The 7,500-nt window shown below is 37.4% G+C and overlaps 1 protein-coding gene across 5 annotated transcripts in view; it reads right to left on the reverse strand.

The window, feature by feature from the left end:
* Positions 1-7,500, reverse strand: part of LOC136856613 (serine-rich adhesin for platelets-like) — an 812,762-nt gene that overhangs the window by 438,320 nt on the left and 366,942 nt on the right. Inside the window, exon 1 of one of the 5 annotated variants that reach the window (XM_067134546.1) lies at positions 4,311-5,121. The exons of the other annotated variants lie outside the window; for them this stretch is intronic. The gene's annotated coding sequence lies outside the window, so the exon portion shown is untranslated. Of the gene's footprint in view, positions 1-4,310; positions 5,122-7,500 lie in introns of those variants that run through there. 5 annotated transcript variants of the gene reach the window in all.

The raw sequence follows: 7,500 nt of genomic DNA on the forward strand, positions 1-7,500 counted from the left end.
CAAAATCATTATAATGCTGAAATCGTGTTAAAATGAAAAAATTATAAAATTATTAAAACCAGAAATCGTGTGATAAAAAAAAAACTAAGAACACCGATTAGCAACAGCAAGTTCAGGCATAGCCACACCCTCGAATACATAGGAATAATCTCCAATTCTCGGTATCTTCTTGACAGCTAAAAAAAAAAAAAAAAGAAATCCCTTTCCATCTTAATATTCAACAAAAATCAGCAAACTACCAGGAAAGTCTTTTTAAGATTTCTAAGTATCGGGCTATCCTAGGAACTGTAAGAACTACGAGTATAATTATTGCATTTTCCAGTGTCTGGTTCTCTGCTAGATTCATATCTCAAACCTCAGCAATTGCTTAACACTTTTATTTTTAATGTTTTAAGCTATTTCTTTACAGTTCGTAGAAATGAGGGTAAAATGACCAAATAGCAGAAGTTCTGAAATATGAAAACTACCACCTTCCTAAATGAATTCTCTAGGAACTACCTTACAATTTATCTATTATGGTAAACTTTAATTTCGTTCAAAATCATTGTAATTTAGGAATACGAACAAATGAGAAATTTTTTCGACAAGGCTAAAGTCTTCAGCAATTTATGGCTAGCAAGCACTTGCTGAACGCAAGTAAGACCCTGCCATTAAAGTATATTGATAATTAACAGTATCTTCATAATTATCATGATATTCTGGTTGTAATTCACGTTTAATACCGGTCCAGTTAAACGACCATTTGAAGAAGATGTATCTACGAGGAAAATACCCATTTCAGATACGGAGTTTCCTCCTCTGAAAGATTGTTTTATTTGGTGAGAGAGAGAGAGAGAGAGAGAGAGAGAGAGAGAGAGAGAGAGAGAGAGAGAGAGAGACCTATACAATCGGAGAGACGACTTTTCTCAAGATCTGCAAAACGAAAAATAAAAATCCTGCCTTTTCATCCTTTCCAGCGAGTGAATGAGCATAAAATCAAACTTCTAACGAAACAAGACGCATAAATGCAAACGCAACACACAAAAACACGTACACCAACAAAGCAAAATCCCACTGACAAGACGAAAATCGTCTTACCAGCCGAAACGTAAAGAGAGCACACACAAAAAAAAAAAAAAAAAAAAAAGACTACCAGCATGCACACCTATAAGCAGCATCAAGAGGATGAAATAAACATCATTGATATCCAATTCCGAAGCCTTTTTCAGGTCGCAAGGGCAATAAAAATATGCTGGAGGGGGGAGGGAGGAGAGGGGGAAAGGGGGAGGGGTGGGGTGAGACAACAAACAAGCAGACCGAAGTTGACACACCGCCATCATCTAAACAGATTGATTGAGCGAATGCCATGCTTGAAAGCATCGTTAGATCTGCGGGAGGCGAATGTAACTCACGGCAAGGATGTAAGCCAGTGGCTTACACTAACATTTAATATTATTGGCATAAGAGTTCCAGGTATGTGTGCTATGTGAAGCATACGCTAGCCACTGCGTATCTGGCCGTAGCCCTACTAATATCTCAAATATGACGCGGCATTTTTATGTTTGAGCATATTCACACGGAATGGAGCAATTAAGAACAATAATAATAATCATAATTATTATTATTATTATTATTATTATTATTATTATTATTATTATTCAGATGATAAACCCTATTCATATGGAACAAGCTTCCAAAGAATATGGCGTTCATTCGAAAGAAGTTACAGCAGGTAGTGGGAAACACAGGAAGATGATATCAGTTATTAGAAAAACCGATAAATTAACGATTAAATAAATTTAAAAAATTTCATAATAATAATAATAATAATAATAATAATAATAATAATAATAATAATACATAAACTCCCCTCTCCATGAAAACAAAACACTGGTGAAAAATGTCATCTCCATTGCATCTCCTTGACTTTTCTTCTTGACAGATCGTTACGCCATTTTGATTTTCGATAAAACTTTTCATATAAACTATATATATATATATATATATATATATATATATATATATATATATATATATATATATAGAGAGAGAGAGAGAGAGAGAGAGAGAGAGAATTGCAAGGAGTTAAGGGAGAATTCACGGGTGGGCAGCAATGACCCAAAAGAAAGCGATCGACTTGTCACCTGATACAAGGTGGGTTACTGAAATTCCGGAAATTGGAATGGACGAGATCACTTTCAAACTTCTTCTGCTTCGTGGAAGTGGAATAAGGACGGGAGAATTCCGAATGAACATCAGTTATGTGATGGAATGCAGAGAATGTCAATGATGTTTTAGGATGGATGGCTGAAATTTCAGACTTTTCAAGATATGATGTTGAAGTTGGTGTAGTGGGAAGATGGAATACCATACTTCTAGGTAAGCTGATTTATTACATAAACAAGCAAAAAATGCGCCGAAGTTTCTTCAGAGCAATCGAGTTTTCTGTACAGCGTATAATCAAGGCCACCGAAAACAGAGCTATCTTTCGGTGGTCTCGGTATAATGCTGTATGAGCCGCGGCCCATGAAACTCTCAGCCAGCCGTGGTGGCCTGTCCTACATCGTTGCCAGACGCACGACAATGGCTAACTTTGACCTTAAATAAAATAAAAACTACTGCGGCTAAAGGGATGCAATTTGTTATGTTTGATGATTGGAGGGTGAATGATCAACATACCAATTTGCAGCCCTCTAGCCTCAGTAGTTTTTAAGATCTGAGGGCGGACAGAAAAAGTGCGGACGGACAGACAAAACCGGCACAATAGTTTTCTTTTCAGAAAACTGAAATGAGGCGGGGGGGGGGGGTAATAAGATTCTAGTACCAGTTTTGTGCATTTGGCAGAAATTTTGGAAGTGAAATGCAAATCCGAAGGAAAGACGAAAATACGCAAAGTTAAATCGTTGGAATGTCGACTAATCAAAAATGCCTCATACCCACGTTGCACGACATGACTTGCAGAATGAGAGACAAGCGTTATATATATATAATTAGAGGTTGACTGATTTAGTTCTGTGAACTGGCGTCACATCCCACGAGCGTATGAAGAGGCACTGAAGTTTCAGGGATACTTTTTAATGATTTTCACGCTAAATTCAGGACTTGTAAGTGAAAATGCGATAGTGGCAGATATGAATCAACAGATTTATTTCCATTAAATCGAAAATAAACTATATAACATTTTTAAATGAAAATAATACACACATAAAAATACCCGAGATGAACATTTCTTAAAAACAGTGACGTATCTTGTTGAGTTTTAAATACATCATCCGACTCTCTCTCTCAGACCCACACACAAACACAGTGAGCAAGCAACAAGGCAATGGCGCATTCTTAATGAAAATGATGACCTCTATTGTCGCTAACACAATAATAATGGGAAGGCAAGAAATGTCAACAGCTGCTTTCTTTTATTCTCTCCATTCGTATTCCCTCATTCTGCTTCTGCTCTTTCACACCGAGGAAAAAGGTCGCCAGGAACATTCTCTGGACAAAATGTGAATCCACAATCATCATCATCATCATCATCGTCATCATTATATTCATCATTAATGCAATTACGATTCAGAAGAAGTTAATCTGTCTTTGTTTTTCTAGTGAAAATGTTCAACATAAGTGAAAAAGAACGCAACAAAAAATTCTTTACAAATAAAAAAATTAATGAATAACTAAATAAACAAATAAATAAATAAATCAATAAACAAACAAACAAATAAATAACTAAATAAATATATAAATAGATAAAGAATTCCTTGAGTGCATATGAGGGCTCCATGACGTGCTGGCAATCAACAACATTTCGCTGAATGGTCGCTAGCGTACCTCAGTGAGACTTTGCAAACATTCTCCAGCATTTCGAATTTCCGACCATAAGTCCCGATTAATCAATGAACACCTAATTTGAGATGATGTTCATAAAAAGTCAGTTTTCGACTACTGTTAGGGGCTTCTGTTAAACCATAAGCGGCTATTAATTTTTTTTTACTGAAGAAGGATCAATATTTTATCAGCTTATTAATAAGTATTGTAATTCTTATATATTTATAAAATTATATATATATATATATATATATATATATATATATATATATATATATATATATATATATATATATATATATACACGTTGTGTAATACATAACTAAATGCGACCATATTGAATTCCATTCCCGGTCCTTCAAAAAAATAAATAAAAAATAAAAATAACCCACCTAAAGAAAAACTAAATCTTAAAACTACGATCATGGAAAACACTAAATCGTACATTAACTACTAGACAAATTACGTTATGAGTTTGTCTCCATGGTAGTGAGTACATTCTTACTAACCTGGAACTGTGAGAAGAAAACCTCTCATGAAATATCACTATTATTCACCGATATTAGAGTAAATGTGTATTTTTCAATTCACGAACAATACTTGTTCCAGCTATTTAAAATTCAATGTAGTTTTCGTATGTTTCTGCTAATAAATTTTCAAAGACAATCAGCTTTTCTTTCACTATGTCACAAAAACCATCAAAAAATACTTTTAAAAATTTCTGTATTTAAACTTAATACACACAGCGACACAGAAACAGTTTTTGTTTTCCATATCGACACTCAAAAAACACTTCCAACGACACGCACCAGTAATTCAACAAATCACATCCCTTATTTCTCGACAGTAATCCACAAGAGGAAGAAGCACCGAATGCATTTATCACGCCACAAATCACAATCCCCGAAAAAAAATTCAGCTTGGTTTTAATCCATCACTAAATCAAGAGGGCTAAAACTCCCGACGTTCCCGCAGGCCCCACGATCAATCGAAGCGCGTTTGTTGTTTTGTTTATCGCCCAGGGCAGGGAGACAAGTTCCCCCCACCTCGAGCGTGATGGTGAGGACAAGACGCAAGATATACACCGGGTCTCGCCTCTCCAGTCCTGAGTTCTCGACTCCTTTTGACACTGTTCAACTCCTTGCTTGACAAGGATGCCAACGAGACTTCACGAAGGCTCTGGGACCGAGGGAGTTTCACAGGGCCAAATAATATTCGTGTTCTTGGACGCCCTTGCTTCGTATCTACAGAATATTTCTGGTGGGGTCGGTTTCCAACAAAATCAAAGAACTTGCTCCACACACAGTGGCACTATTACACAAAGAGGAATCGTGAGGATTCGTAATAATGCAGCTAGCGAAATGAGGCAGCTGGCAACCGACCCGTGTGGCACTAGGGAACCAGCAGAAGTCGATTCTCTCCCTGGGGTACTTTCAAACAGCGTGCCATTATGAATCCCTGTGGCACCATCTCAAAACAAGCAATACTTCACAAACACGCACCGTACTGTCATCAATATTCAACGCGAAAGTTCCACCAAAAAAACGCAAAAACGAGCGAAAACTTTCAGCGTTTTCTAGCACGAGTTGCATGGCGTGGAGGCGTTTGACAACCCCCCTCCCCTACCCCTGAACGTATATGAACCCCCAGCCTGTGAGACCAAGTAAAAGGGCCGCATTGTTTAGGAATTATTCCTTCTCACTCACTGACCAAGACAACGTCGCTTAGTCTCTACTCCGGTGTCATGACGTAGACAAAAGAGATATTTTAATAAATACTGTCAAAAGCACAATCCAGAAACGACTCCATCCAGAATACTCACACCAGAACAGGTGGACTACAGATGACCTTAGTAACAGCTGATGTCCTCCCAGCGAAAGTACCCGACCAAAATAGCTACCTTTTAACTAGCCAGCAAAGGGTTAGTGGCTGGTTCCTCTCCCGATTTAGGGTGGACGGGCCAACAAACTAAGGGGGAGGGGCTGAGGTTCTGTGCATGGACTGGGCGAAACGACAAGACTAACCTTTTTCTCCTGTTTATAAACATGCTGTCCCTTGGGGATGCTTAGACATACAAACCGTGAAATTTAATGCAAAGGAAAACAGGTGCGTATTCACATAGGAGAGGATGGCAGGGGCGACAGAAGTTGAACGTAAATATAATTCATACTTCAATAAAAAAGAAGCAAAGAGTATTGCCACAGTAAAAAAAAACATTTGACAATATTCATCCTAATACTGAATTATTATTAATATTTATTCAGAAAATGAACCCTCTTCATATGGAAGAATCCCACAAAGGGGCCACTGACTTGAAATTCACACTTCCAAAGAATATGGTGTTCACTGGAAAGAAGCAGCAGAAGATAATGATATAATGATGGAAAAGTAACTTAGTCCAGACCTTCATTATGAACTTACTCTATAAAAACTGCATTCACAATCACCAGTGCCCTTTAACTTCAAGGAAACGGTCTTCAGGCTATTTTTCAAAAATACCCTTTTAAATCACCTTTCCCCCTACTTAGGGAAAGAATCTTTATGACGCCCTGATATTTCAGGAATTTCCCTTCAATACCAGGCAGCCTAGGGATTGAACTTAAGTGTATTAAAGTTTTAGCAAAAGTTCAGTACGGGAATAAGTGACAATAAAGTGCCAAGGGATCCTATGTAAGCATGTATGTAATGTAACCCATTTCCTTAAATAACGACATGCTGGAATGAATACTTAATATATAGACAAAATGGAAGAAATTTATGAATACATCTATAACTAAACACACAAATCAAAGGACGAATTCTCCAACTGCTACTTTAGTCAACATACAAATTACACACCCAGTGGAATTTTTTTTAGAAATATCTTAAGAAAACGTTACTTTGAAATGATGGCCAATGATCACAAACATTCATACATTCAACTACATAGCTGCATACATTTAACCGTGCATGCATAATACAGATAATACGAAAGCTCATAACTAATTGCTTATTACATAAACCTTATCCAGTTTATTATACCATACACAGTTTTCCCAGTTTACAAAGATTTGTTTAAAGAAAACTAATTTCATAAGAATCTCATCCCACTTATGAATGAAATGTTTCGGGTTCTCGACCATAGATGAGATTACAATTTCAACATTAAGACCCCAAGTTAGACGAACATCGTTTTAAACCATAAACCTCTCGATAAACCATTCCCCCACAAACGCTTTAATGAAAAACACTGTTTGTTTGATAAACCAAGAAACAAAAACACGTCAAGGTTTGAACACTATTTTATAACCGTCATCAACCTCACGCGTTTTATAAAACTCAGCGGATAACCTTTGCGTCTGAAATGAAATTGAGGGACACGCAATCAGAGAGAGAGAGAGAGAGAGAGAGAGAGAGAGAGAGAGAGAGAGAGAGAGAGAGGAACCCCCCCCCAAATCTTCCTACATTAATCCTCGACAGTAGTTCCTCCATATTCCCTCCTCACACATCGCGTCTCGTGGATCCTTCATACAGAGTCAACAGTGACCTTGACCCAACCCAATCCGGTTCTATGGGGCTGAACTACAACGAGAAGGCATCATTTCAGAGAGAGAGAGAGAGAAGCAATGAACGGCTCCTTTTGATCTCGGAGAAGAAACTTATCTCGCGACACAGAACTAAAGCAATGGATGCTGACAACAAGACGGCACGTCCAGAGAG

The sequence above is a fragment of the Macrobrachium rosenbergii genome, chromosome 36, assembly GCF_040412425.1.
Source record: "Macrobrachium rosenbergii isolate ZJJX-2024 chromosome 36, ASM4041242v1, whole genome shotgun sequence".
NCBI classification, from domain to species: domain Eukaryota; kingdom Metazoa; phylum Arthropoda; class Malacostraca; order Decapoda; family Palaemonidae; genus Macrobrachium; species Macrobrachium rosenbergii.